General features: G+C 44.5%; 1 protein-coding gene across 1 annotated transcript in view; it reads left to right on the top strand.

Annotated features, from left to right (window-relative positions):
* HYCC1 (hyccin PI4KA lipid kinase complex subunit 1) overlaps positions 1–9,493 on the top strand; it is a 364,011-nt gene that overhangs the window by 64,509 nt on the left and 290,009 nt on the right. The gene's annotated exons all lie outside the window — the stretch shown is intronic.

Here is a 9,493-nt window from a genome sequence, read left to right as displayed (position 1 = left end):
TGGGTGATCAAGTCAGCGTTTGTCTATCTTAAGAGCTCAGTCTTCCCAGAGAACCGGCCTGCGGTTACCTGGGGTGGCCAAGCAGAGCGGGGAGCCAGCCCAGCCTTCTCATGCACCATCTCTGGCGCTTGCTGGAGTCGTGGCGAGAGGGTTCAAGGAGAGAAACACTATTGACTTTGTTTAGATTTCTGGCAAGTTTTTTCCTCTGAAATAAATTGTGATGTGGCTGGTGGAATGTCGATGTTGGCGCAGCGAAAGGAATAGGGCTACAAAGCCCTCACAGCAAAAATAATGTCATTCTGACTGTCAGGAAATGCCACCAAAAGAGCTTGTCATAATTTTAAGAGGGTAAGCCTGTGAAGTGTGATTTTTTTTTTTTTTTGTTAACTATTTCTGAATGTCAATGCCAGGAACTATTTACAAGTAATTAAAAGAAACATAAACACATCCAACTCTTTTGAAGGCCTGATATGGTATGACACGGGAAACTGGTGACAAAAGAAGTTCTAACTTACTGGTTATTACTCAGTACTTTTTATCCATAAATTGTAGTTGAAAAACTCTGACTAAAAGGAAAACAAAGGACTTGAAACACTGAAGTTCAACAAATAACCCTCCAATTCTGAAGATATTATGGGTGATCCAGGAAAATCAGGAAGAGTTAAGAAAATTATTCTCTGTAAACCAAACTGATATCTTAATCATGGAGAACTCTGGGTATTTTGGTTTAGTTCTTTCAAAATGAAGGGCAGCAGTGTGCAGAAATAGCGAGGCGGCTTGATGCCAAGCATGGGAAGTGGCTGCAGGGCTGGCTGGGGAGTGCTTGGGCACAGGGAACCAGGAGGGTAAAAAGCAAGAGAGGTGGCTCCTTCTCGTCAGGTTACGGTATTTGTGGCCTGCAGTTGTCGAGGCTTGAGAAGTCGCCTGGGTCAGCTGGGGAGCAGCAGTTGGGCAGATCTGCTGCCTGGAAGCTGAAGCCAGAGAGGAGCGTCTTGGTCCTCAGCTTGGAGATCGTTTCTTCCAGCAGTTAATTTGTCATGAGTCCGTATGAAGTTATAAGTGACAACGGTGTTATGTTACGTGGGGTGTTTTGTGCTTCATGGTGATGGGAGTGATTCGGTTCATGGGAAGAACAGGTGAAAATGCTAATTCTTACTGCATCAGACATACTTGTAGGTGTATGTAATGTATCAATAACTGTTAGACTTCAATTACTGTTTCTAAAATGATCAGTCCTGAAATGGGAAGGATAATTTGTAGCTGTTTTCTCATTTATGTACTTTTATTACTATTATTATAACAGATCCCATGAGCTGAGATCTCGGTATTAGCAGTTTTTGTAACTTCTGTGGCTTGCATCCTCCAAGGATGGGAACCTCATCTCTGCTTTGTTGTGAATGGATTTAGGAACACCATTTATTTAAGCTCCTCTTTCTGTTTATGAAACAAAATAGCTGGGGGAACTCTCATACTGTGTCTTTAAACACAGCTAGTTAGACAGATACATAGTTTCTCTAGTTATTTTTATACTTTCTTTAGTTCTAGATGAGGAATTAGAATCATAGGCAGAACTCTGATCATAGTCTGAAGTTTTGTAACAAAGTAAAAATTAGTCAACCTAAGTGACAAAGCTTGGTCTTACTTTGTGCTAGCACACAATAAGCTTAAGTTCACAATTGAATTGTGGGCAATATGTAAAATATTGACTTCAGGCAAACCTGACAGTTTATCTAGGTTTTTATATAGCCTCAGTTCTAGGCCTAGGATATAGACTGCAAGGAAATACTCTTAAACATACTGTGTTCCCAAATGCTTCAAAGAAGCGGCCACAAGAAGTTCCCAACAGCTGCTACCCAGGCTGGTCGGAGGCTGCGTGTCATGGAAAATGTGCACCCAGTGACAGCAGTTGGTTTACATGGGGGGCCAAAATAACTTCTGAGAGAGCGTGTGTGTGTGCAGAGATGATGTGCATAAGGAAGTTTATCAAGGCTGTCATTTGTCCTGTGTAACGATATTTCAAGTCTGTAATGACATTAAGCCTTCGGTCTCGCAGTACTTACCAAAGCATTTTGCTGCGGAGCTGCATGACGGGAGAGGTTTGGGCCAGTCAGCCGAAGAACGCTTTTTGGAAAAGCACCGTCTGTTGCACGGCTGGGCAAAGGAGGAGCAGCGAGGGGAACAGCGAGGCGTGCTTACACCACCACAGCCTAACTAGCGGTCTACTCTCGTTAGCTGCTGCAGTCCTCTAGAACTAATGTGAATTCTCTGGACCAGAAGAGGAAAACAATCTGGGATAAACATTTTCTATTGCTTCCTACAAAAGCAAATTTTTGGTTCACACGATGTGAGCAAATTTTCCTCGTGTACAGTTGGTACCCTTGTCTTTCAACCAGCAGTATAAAGGAGAATGTGAAATGCAGACTCAAGCCACACCATCTGCAGTACCTGTAGACATAATTTCTTGCATTTTGCTTCTGCATAAACTATTTCACATAGTTCTACCTCTGTCTATGGACAGGTAAGGACTGTTAGGTTCAGCAGAAAAAATATTTTTCTTTATCTCATACAGTGGTGTAAATACAGTACTGATCAAGTTTAGGTAAAAAGCAGTTTCCTTTAAATAGGCCACTAATATGTCCAGATAGTGCAAAAAACCCCCTATAATTACCCTTCCTCCGTTTGTGTTAAACTTGTTATTAAACTGGACCAAAAAAAGCCTTAATGCTTTTCCTTCTGCTTTAGATATACAAGATGAAACATTCATCCAAAAAACGTGCCAGAGACACTAGTGACCTAGAAAAAGCCGTGAGCCATTTCAGCAGGTTTGTCGTTACATTTCGTGAGGAAGTGGGAGACCACCTTACACAGAATGATTTCTTAACCCCTGTGGTAGCCACTGGGGATTACTGCCTTTGGTATCTAATAGCAGATACCTTTCACATTCAAAGGAACAACAAAATTTATTCAACAAAACATTAAAGAAGATATTTGTTAACTAAGATCTGCAAACCTTTCTTTAAATCAGTTCTTGAAGAATAAGTGGCTGTGGTGGAATTAAGTTTCCCACTGTGAAAAACGTGTTAGTGGTGCTTCCTGCATAAGATTACCTTTTAAGCTTAAAAAGTAGTTATTTCTCTATTGTCCCCCTTTTTTAAAAAACACTATTTTTCTTTTGGTTTGGGTGGAGCTTTCCAACTATGAAGGCATCTAATACATTAGAGATCAAGAATGGAGAATTGTGGTCACCAAGAATCAATATTGATAGAACTGTTCTACCAGCCTGATCTGCAATTCCACCCTCATCCTCCTCCCAGTACTGCATTAGGACCAGGATGCATGTTCTCTGCACAGCATCTCAAATTCAGTAATTTATGATCTGCCAAAACTTCCAGGCTGAATTTCCTCCTGTCCCAGAAGACATGGACTATAGCATCAGCAAAGAGCAGCACGGACACAAGATAACCCTCCAAGATGCTTCAGTATCTTTGTCTTTCAATATTTGCCCCAAAGGAAAGCACCGACAGAGAACTCCTCAAGTTGCATAAAGATGTGTCACGGGAGCTTGCAATAGGTCTTTACTTCTGCTTTAAATGTCAGGAAAAACAAACAAATGAACAAACAAAACAACAGAACAAAACATACGAACTTATTGGGACAGAACAATGGACCAGTGCTGTGTAGTGACTTGCGAATCTATAGATGGAGGAACCATGGGCTGTTTGGACCACTCTTTTTCACGGCTTCATCTTTGCTCCTGTTCTCAGCATGATGAGAACTAACCAGTCTTTGATTGGTTTGTGGATCCAAGGTTATGGGAGATGCTTATTTACAGTGCTTCTTCAATAACTGTAAACCGGCCCTCTCTGCCTCATGGTAGAAACCTTGTGAACTCATGGAGATAAAGGGAACCTGAAGGACGGCTGAAGGTAACTGACATTTATACTCTCTGTGGTGTCAGGCTTTAGCAGTTTGCAGTGGCTCCACCATGTTTTACAGGTTCTGTGGAGACAGAGATATCACTCTGGCAGTACTGCAGGGAAGAACCACTGAATGTTGATTGCTAAATCGCTGATGATGATGCATGATTCCACTACGTTAGCAGCACAGATCTTCACAGAGATCACGTAGTGTATCTACTCTCACAACACACGAAATACCTTCATCGGGGAACATTCGACTGGTTGATGGCTCTCACGTGCGCTGCTGGGATGTGTTGGTGTGATCTGGAGTGCGACGGGATGGCAACAGAATGGAGGGCTTTGTCAGCAGCTGCTGTCTCCTGCTTGTCAGCTTTCACAGACTAACATGCTTTCCTAGTGCTTCTATTTATCTTCTGCTCCTTGCCCTACATGTCAGCTCCTCCCTTTCTCCAGGCTACTGGAGTCAGTGCAGGATTGGGCAGAGAGGAGCAACACCTAGGGAACAAAAAGCTGACCTGTTGCACACTGAAAAATCCCAGATGCCAAATCCCATGGTTGCTTTACAGCTGAATTCCTCCTGGTTGAAGACTCTCTCTTCCATAAGGAGCTGCCACTTTGGATTTCTAGGTTGTGGCTTTAACAATATTGTGTAGTAAATGCTTAGAGGCTGGTCTTTTAAAAAAAGGAAAAAACAAAAACAAACAACAGAAAAAACTCCACCAAGAACCTAAAACCAAACCCCCAAACCTCCAAGATTTTAACAGTGCATCAAATACAACTTCAGTATGACTGATTGGTATAGTTCCACAGGGCATGATCACCTCTAACAGTTTTTCTTCCTTCAGAGCAATTAATTCACTTTAGACAAAGGTTAATTACAGGTAGTTAAGCCCCCCATTAGCAGAACACTGACTTCCCTGGCTGCTGCCCCCAGCCAGGTACCGCGGTTGCTGCTCGGCACCCCTTGTTCTCGCTGGTTTTCTTCTTCCCCCACTGCATGGTGTGGTGCACTGGGTAGAGCACCAAATGCTCTGTTTTCCTTGGCTGGAAGAGAGAGGGGAAAAAAAGCAGAGATAACAGGTCCTAACCTGCATGTCAGGTTCCAAAGCCTTTCCTCCTTGTGTATCGGTGGATATCAGAACAGTGAAGGTACCAGCCTCGTCCCGGTGGACCATGTCCAAAGAACATCTAACAGGCCTGCTGTCTCTTTAGAACAGGTAAGGAAGTTACTTGCCAAGCTGGGGACTAGCTTCTTGCGTGTGTGTCCTTCGTAAGTTTACAACAAATATAAGTAATAATCAAAGTGGCTGATGCCAAATCTGCTGGAGCAGCGATGGCAGCACGAGTAACTGCTGCTGTCACCGCATGGCTGGGGTGGCCCTGGCCCTCCCTCTGCTGCCGCTGTGTCTCTCAGGGAGCGTTTGATACCATCACGTTAGCTGCTAGCGCTCGAGGGAAAAGGTAGCAAAAGCAAAGCTTCACTAAAAACCAATAATATAGTGCTGGGCTCACAGTCAGTGGAACACAAACTGCAGGGGTTTTTTCTTGTTTTAAAATAAAACATCCTTTCAAAGTCTAGATTTCCAGGCAGTCTTATATACAGTGTATTTGATTTCCATCCACTTGGGGCTAGAAAGGAACCCACACAGCAACCCATCTGAGGATTCCATAGGAAGGAGACAAGAACAGTAAGTCTTCAAAATATAAAAAGACAAAACCTTATAGAAGTAACAACTAGACTAGATATTGATGTAGCTGAGAATATTCCCTGGAAAGGGAAGTTCATGCTGGGATAGTCACCCAGTGTTGTGGGAATGTAGCAGGTCTGGATCCAGTTCCTAACTCAGCCTGTGTGGGTAACCTTGGAGAGAACATTTAAGCTGTTTTCCATGTATGAAGAGGAGGTTAATAAGTACATTTCTTACATATTTTTTTTAATTTGGTCTGTTCCACCTTTGGAAGAGAGTGGGCGATTTGTGAGAGGATCTGTAGAAGATGATTAAACAACATTATATAAATCTATAAGTAGTTTATAAAGTCTATACCAGTACTAACAAGTATAGAACATATAAAAGCGGCCACACATGCACAGGGATATCCACAAGGACTGGTCTATCTGATATCAAGCAGACGTTGCAGGAAAGGACATGTTTGCAGGGAGTCCAGTTCCAGAATTAAAACACCAAGAGCTTTCGTCTTCCTGTGAATGCAGACGTTGAAGGAGTAGACAGCTTGCTTCAGTCTGGGGAAGGGGCTGAGCTCTGTTTCTCCAGGCAATAGCAGATTTCCAGCTACTCACAGAGGAGAAACCTTCATCACCTGTTGGACTAGCACAGCAGGGGATGCAGAGGCTAGCAACCACCTGCTTCTTCATAAAAAGAAGTCTTCTTTGACTAAGAATATCATAATCAATTTAACTAATGGAGGCAAGTACCTGAGAAGTTGCTAGACCTATGAAGGGTCCTGTTTTTTGGATGAAATCACCACAGCAAACAGATCCTTTCTTAATTATTTCCTCTTTTAGTTTCTTCAAAATATTTTTCTGGTGTGGCCATTGTACCTTTCTCTCTTGTTACGGTCTTCACCGTGGCCACTAGGCTCCCACTTTCCGGGTTTCTGTAAGCTGTGTAGGAATTGGGAAAGTGCACAGGGCACCTCTCATGTGCAGGAGGAGTAAGTAAGGAAAAATAATGTGAATGAAGTAGACAGTAGAGCTGGAGTATCCAGGATGGGGGAAGAGTGTAAGAACCAGCCAAATTAAGACTTAGCTAAAGTTTGCTGCAAAATGGGCAGGTCAAAACTTAGCTGAAGGCAAAAGCTTAGTTTTCTACTCATACACCTATCCATCTGCGAGGGGTCCTGAGCCCAAACGCCCTGAAAGAGTGCGCAGAAGAGCTGATGGTTTTGTTCTAACCTGCCTCAGAGCATGGCAATTCCCATGCAGAAACGTACCTTTGGGGAGGTGGACGGCATGGACACCAGCTTTGGAGCTTAGCAGGTAAAGCAAGCAAATGTGAGAGAAGGTTTTTTAAAAGGATGGGCATCACAGAGATCTGGAGGAGACAAATCTTCAGGCATCCTTCAGGCACTGTCACAGGGAAGACTCCTGCAGTAAGGCTAGAGATGACGGGTAGGTTAATGACAGACAAATAGGAACTGGCATGTTCTGCCTTTAGTGACGTATGTCACTCAAACACATTTCTTATTGCTCCACTGTGACATGAGGAGCGCAATAGTGACTCCTTTCCCCTACCCTGTGGTCAGAAACCCACTGGTGGTCCATAGCAATCGGGACTCATCCTTCCAGCAGGAGCAAGAGTGAGCAGTGAAGCATGGCCCTGATTTGGGTTACCACCCGGCACCCTGTGTGCCCCCAGGGGCAAAATGCAGCTTTTCCCTTCCAAGTAGGACCAAACTCTGCTCCAGCCTGGATTCAATATCTCTGCTCTTTCTTTAAAAAGCATCTTTGGCTTTTTCTTGACCAGAGCATCTGTTGACAGCTATCCTTTAGGGAAGCATTAACAGTGACTCCCCTTTCCTCTGGAAAAGGTGCGGTTTCTGTAAATTCCTGTGACAACTGTTGGTCTGCTGAAACAGAGGTGCTGCAAAGAGAAGGGAGGATGAGGATGGGAACAGGAATGTGTCCCACCACTTGCTTCCTGGAAACAACTGCAGCTTCCTCTGGCTTACTAGAGTGATAGACTGAGAAATGTGGCAAAACAGAGTGTAGTATTTATTAACGTTCTTATTTTTAAATAAAACTGGTGATGTTAAGCTATCCTAAGTGCAGGGGTTTTTATTTATTTAAAGTATAGTAACCATCTCATAAGGATAAGCAGAACAGGTCTGATGGGTTCCCACCCCTGCGCTTTGTCTCCTGAACCGAGACACTGTTTTGCTCCATGGCTTCTCCACCCCATCCAGCCATTGTCTTAGTGATGTTAAGAAAAACTGCTGACACTCCAAGAATTTAAGATATTGCCTTTTCAAGGTCTCTGTGTGTATTTTTGCATGAATAAAACCTACTCCCTGTGGTATTTTTTTTTTTTTGCACAGCGCTGAGGAAGTGGGGAAGTTTCTCAGGAGTGCCCTGTGTGTCAGTTGAGTGCTAGGAAGGTGCCATTGCTATCTGCACAAGTTTGGAAATATGCTTGTTGCTTGCAGATGGATTGAGTACAGGAGTTCCCCTTTAGTAACATCATGGCAAAGTTTGCACAGCCTTTTACAGGAACAGTGTGGTTCCAGTGGTGTAACTGGAATGGCTTATGAGCACGAAGTTACCCAGGTGTTTGATGGCCAGGAAGATTATTTGTATCCCAAGGACACTATAAAAACCTCTCCAGCTTCTGTAAGAGCTTGCTTCCTTTTGGGGATTGGTCTGGCTGAATTTTCCTGCAACACCTTCTCCCCTTGCCCTGTAAAGCACACAGAGAGAGGGAGCTCAGGGAAAGCATCCCTGGAAGGGCTGCAGAGAGCTCGTGTCTCCTGTTTGTGTAGGACAGACCTACAGCCACAATCCTCCAATACCTGTTGTGTGTGTCACAACGATCCCTATCCCACTCAGGAGGAGCACCTGGCTTCTGCCCCCTGCCCTCCCAGCTTCTCTCGTCGCATGGTACAAGGCAGGAGTGGTGCTCCCTGCCAGCATAGGCTTATGAGCCTTGTCCGAGTGTCACCCCAAGATTAACGTGGGCTACAGGTGACAGAATGATGGCTGTCTCTGGCAAACGCTGGGTCCCAGAGATGAAACCCACTCCCTTCTGCAGCTTCAGGAGGAAAAAATAACTCCTGACTGCTGCTTCTGTCACAGCACTCCACACGGGGAAGCTTAGCACAACCGAGGGAGAGGGCTGTAACCATCGCTGGTTGAACCGGGAGCAGCTGCCGGTGGATCCAGCTCTGGGCTTCACCACCCACCTACCCCATCAGGATGGGTGAAATGGATATGGGGAGGTAACCGGGGTCTAAAAGCAGCATCTCTCCTCTTCTCCCGCTGAGCCTGGTGAACAGCAGAGAGGATTTCCACTCAAATACCTACCCGAATAGCTAAATCATCCTCTGCGGCATGTGGAAACATAAACCTTCATTTTCCCGCCTGCTAAAGCCACCTGCTGCTGTCTCCTGTTTTCTGCTTTTAGCTCATTAGTTCCCCGCGACTACACTGCGCTGTCTCACTGCCTTTTACCGAAGGCATGTCAGAGGCAACTAAATGCATCCGAGCAGCTGTTTGACCTGCTTGCTGCTGAAAAGCAGCACGGACCAGCATCAAGCCCCTGCTGAATAACAGCCCCAGGGAGGGAAGAAGCAGCCCCAAAATTCTGATGGCTCCAAATGCTACCAAGCTCTTTTTGTCACAGTCTCCTCTCTAACTTCTCTGAGTGAGAAAGATGAGCCTCTGTGGCTATAGCGATAATTTTATGAGTTGGCTTCTTAAATATCACCACGACAACTGCTCATTGAAGGACGCTGCCAGCTTACTTTTTGGATGGTGATATCCATGCAAAAACTTCCTATAATCTTCTACTAATCACATGGAATGTGAGAGGGACTCTGAAGAGCTGCCCAAGCATTTC

The sequence above is a fragment of the Caloenas nicobarica genome, chromosome 2, assembly GCF_036013445.1.
Source record: "Caloenas nicobarica isolate bCalNic1 chromosome 2, bCalNic1.hap1, whole genome shotgun sequence".
In the NCBI taxonomy this organism is placed as follows: Eukaryota; Metazoa; Chordata; class Aves; order Columbiformes; family Columbidae; genus Caloenas; species Caloenas nicobarica.
Note: the sequence above shows the minus strand (reverse complement) of the source record. Positions and strands in the feature narration are given on the sequence as shown.